Source organism: Odontomachus brunneus, unplaced genomic scaffold (assembly GCF_010583005.1).
Source record: "Odontomachus brunneus isolate Ranch 3 - 2012 unplaced genomic scaffold, Obru_v1 Obru_scaffold_061, whole genome shotgun sequence".
Lineage (NCBI taxonomy): Eukaryota > Metazoa > Arthropoda > Insecta > Hymenoptera > Formicidae > Odontomachus > Odontomachus brunneus.
The window spans coordinates 1,527,330-1,531,758 of NW_022639511.1; the positions used below are offsets into that span (position 1 = coordinate 1,527,330).

The window sequence follows — 4,429 nt, forward strand, 5'->3', positions numbered from 1 at the left end:
ATCCTTTTTTATTTTTTTGTAAATCTCGAGCTTGTCTTTAAATCCACGAACGGTTTTTGCTCCATATAGTACCGCCTTGCTACTTGGTTCATCGTTGATACCGTTAATCACATATTCGAACAATGCGTCCACCTCCACAGCGCCTCGGGAAGCTAACTCTCTCATGGCTAAAAAATACTCTTGGGCTGTTTCTTCCTTCTTCATTTTACGTCTTTCCAACATCCTGTGCAACTCAGCGCTGTTGATTTTCGTGGAAAATTCCTCCGTCAACGCGTCCTTCAACTTCTTCCACGTCTTGATGACTCCTTCGCCCTGAATAAATAGCTTAGCCACGCCTTTCAACGATTTTTTTGCAAAAACTATCTTTTGCAAATCGTCCCAGCCGAACATGGTGGCGGCCTCCTCAAAATCACTAATCCAACGCTCAATTGAATATGAATCGGTTCCATTGAACGAACGCACCGAATCTTCAACATCTCTATAATTTAAAACAAATTGCTGGACATTATTATTTCCTTGTCTTCTACCTCTCTCCGATCGATCGTTTTGTCGCTCTGCGTGGACCGTGTCTTCATTCTCTTCTTCGGCCTCGACATCCTCATCACTCCCGTCACCGCTCTCGCCGTCATCGTCCCCGTCATCCTCGTCCCCGTCGTGAACTGATCGCAGAGACCCCACGTCCATTAAAGCCCTCACTATTCGCTCTCTTAAATGCTCAGCGTTTCCGGTGTATGCAATGCTGAGAACATTGCAAATTGATATCAGGTCTTCTATCGAAAAACCCACGGCATATTGTAGCTTAGCTCGAAACTCGGGTGAGTCGCCGTTGAACTCGAACCCGCGAAACTCTCGCAACCGCCGACGATTATTTCTATCGCCGTCTTCCTCGAAAATAAATTTGTGCATAACCACTATTACCGCTCTCGAGGCCGCGTCAATTTTTTGTCTTATTCTAGGTATTTGTCCCAACTTCTCCATAATTCTATTAGTTAGTTCCGTCTATTAGTTATAACCCCGCTAGTTTCGCTTTTGCAAAACGCGATTGGAATTTCACGTTACAGCTTCGTATGCCCTCGAATACACGTCGTTCGTCTATCCTCGTTCCTCTTTTGGATTCTCGAGCAATCCCAACCCTTCCTCACTCGCTGTTCAGCTATCCTCGTTTCTCCTTCTGAATTCCCAACGTTTGCGGTCCTTCCTCGTTTCCTCGTTTTTCGTCTTTTCTTCGTTTTTTCGTCTTCCCTTCGTTTTTCGTCTTTCCTTCGTCTTTCGTCTTTCCTTCGTTTTTCGTCTTTCCTTCGTCTTTCGTCTTTCCTTCGTTTTTCGTCTTTCCTTCGTCTTTCGTCTTTCGTCTTTTGCTTTTACGTCTTTTCTTTCGACTCGTTTTGGCTATCCCGGACGAGCCCCCAATATTTATGGGATTTCAATGGAGAAACACTTCTTTTTACTATTGTTTTGAACAAACGTTTAATAAATAAAAGGATTACAGAGAATAACATATTACTCGTTCGCCGGTCTTACTGCTCCGCTCGCCGACCGTACTCGTCGCGATCCTAATAACGAAGAAGGTCCCGACCTTTTCGCTCGCTGTTTTGGTCGTCTCACGTATAAACAATCGCTCAGTCCCGTAACAAGCGGGTTTAATATTTAAATTAGAACGAAATCATGAGTGTAGCCCCTTTCCGATCCCACATATATATATATATATGCGCGTGCGTGCGTGCGTGCGGCCTGTGTGTGTGTGTGTGTGTGCGTGTGCGCGCGCGCGCGCGTGTGTGTGTGTGCAGTTGCGTCCGCCCGCGTTCACGCAATAAATGAGACTCTTGTTTGTAGAGAGATTAACAAAAACTTTTATGTACAGCTTATTACAACGTTTACACAAGCAGCCAAACAGAATCTTTTGTGTCGCGGATAATACCGATACATCCGTCATGTCCGAGAACTCGTTTCGAAATCCCCCATCCTCGTTTGACACCGAAACCATGGCAATCTATTACTCTCCTGTCCAGCTGACAAGCTCTAGATCGATAATCGATTCCAAATGTTCCAAGCATGGGCGTAACACTGCCCCCTTTTTTCAAAAATTGTCGTCCCGACAATTTACACCTCCCACGATGATTAAATGGCACCAAGATTCCTGCTCTAGCCTTAGCTGCTGCTATAGGCCCTATGAGCTTTGTCTTTATAGATCCTCAATTAATACAGGAGGAAGGGAAGTTCATAACTCTTTACGTCTTCTGCGCTCCAGTCCACCTTTTGCGTTCTAGTCTTCGGACAAGGAAGGGAGGGGGGGTAACTTTCATGAATCCATCGTTCTCTTAAAAGAACACCCCAAATCCCCACCCCAGTATTTACTCTAAGCTCCACGGAAAAACCATGAATCAAAAACCGTGGAGAGAGTGGACTTCTCAAAACAAAATAGCTTCTTATCCAAATTAGTATAAACTTCAAATCTTCATCCAGGAATAACTAAAAATTTCAAAAAATGAAATTACGCAGTAAAGTTATAACTAAAATATAAACAAATAAAAAAAATTATAAGGCTCAGATGTAATCCCAATAAATAGTATCAGTCCTTTTTATAGAAAGAAGCTAATCTATCTAAAAGTATTATTTTATTTTTATGTTTAATAGACCTACGAATAGACCTACGAATACAATAAACAACATCAGTAATTTTTCTTACAACTTCGTACGGTCCTTCCCAGAAATTTTGTAATTTGGGAGCTTTATCTTTATAATGACGAGGATTGTACAACCAAACCTTTTAACCCATTTCAAAAGATAAATTCCTTGCCTTGTGATCATAAAATGTTTTAACCTTATTGCTTCTTATTGCCATAAATTGTCTAACATGTTAATGAATTTAATCTAACTTTTCTCGCAAATTAAACACATAATTTTCATTTAAATTATTACAATCAATTTTAGGAGGAGAACGTAACAAATCAATAGGTAATCTCAAATCTTGTCCAAAATATAACTCAGCAGGAAGAAACCCAGTTGTTTCATGTTTGGAAGTTTTGTAAGCAAGTAAAAACATTGAAATCGAACGATCCCAATCCTTCTGATTTTCAGAAATAAATTTGGACAAATATTGTAATATTGTCTGATGTTGACGCTCAACCTATCCATCAGATTGTGGGTGAAAAGCAGTTGTTCTTGTTTTTTTAAAACCTAATAATTTTGAAAGTTCTATAAATATTCTAGACTCAAAGTTCCTTCCCTGATCAGTATGTAATTATAAAGGAACACTATGTCTTGAAATTACTTCTTTAACAAAAACTTTAGCAATCGTAGAAGCCCTAGCATTTTTCAAAGGAAAAGCTATTTTGTAAAACGATCTACAAGATCTAATAAAGATTTATTTCCAAAAGAAGTTAAAGGCAATGGACCTAAAATATCCATCTGAAGACGCTCAAAGGGAATACCTACATTATCTACATAATTTGCAAGGGAGATTTTCCTTTATCAGAAGAACTTTTTTCTGAAACGCAAACTTTACAATATTTAATCCAATTTTCAACATCTCTCTTACACGTAGTCCAGTAAAAACGTTTACGAATTTTTTCCAAAGTTTTATTTACCCCGGAATGACTACCAGAAGGAGAATCATGAGTTTTCATTAAAATTTGCTTTACACGAGAATTTGGAACAAAAATTTTCAAAAATTAAAATTTCAAATTTGAAGCTTCCCATTTCTTATATAAAACACTATTCTTAATAATTAAACTATCCCAATAACTCAAATAAATTTTAGAAGATAAGCTTGCTGAATAAATCTTATTCAACGAAGGGCCGACCAGATTCCATCCCTCGTAATATAATTGAAATATCACAATTTTCTAATTGTTTTTTACGCCAAGTTACATTAGTGTCCTCTTCCAAAACTGTTCGAGCAATAATCTCTTTTTTCCTCTTTCATCCCTTCATTGTTAATTTCAATTTTAGAACAATACTTACAATTTTCTTCAGAACAAGGTCTTCTCGATAAATCATCAGCATTCTTATGTAATAAATCTTTTTTATAATAAATTTCAAAATCATATTGTTGCAACCTTTCCATCCAACGCGTTAATTGACCCTCTAAATCTTTAAAAGACATTATCCATTTAAGAGATGTATGATCCGTTCGAATTAAAAACCTTCGACCATATAAATAATGGTGAAAAGACTTAATCGATTCTACTATGGCCAACAACTCTCGACGAGTAGTACAATAATTTCTTTCAGACTTATTCAAAATCCGACTAAAATAAGCTATAACCTTTTTTTGACCTTCTTGAATCTGTGACAAAACTGCACCGATATCAAAATTCGATGCATCTGTATCAAAAATAAATTTTCCATCTTCCATCGGAAAAGACAATATTGTAGAAGTAATTAAAGATTGTTTCAATTTTTAAAAAGCTTCTTGATATTGAGAAGA

At 37.9% G+C, this 4,429-nt stretch overlaps 1 protein-coding gene across 1 annotated transcript in view; it reads left to right on the forward strand.

Annotated features, from left to right (window-relative positions):
* The window catches only part of LOC116846195 (probable sodium/potassium/calcium exchanger CG1090), a 187,487-nt gene that overhangs the window by 56,817 nt on the left and 126,241 nt on the right, over nt 1-4,429 (forward strand). The gene's annotated exons all lie outside the window — the stretch shown is intronic.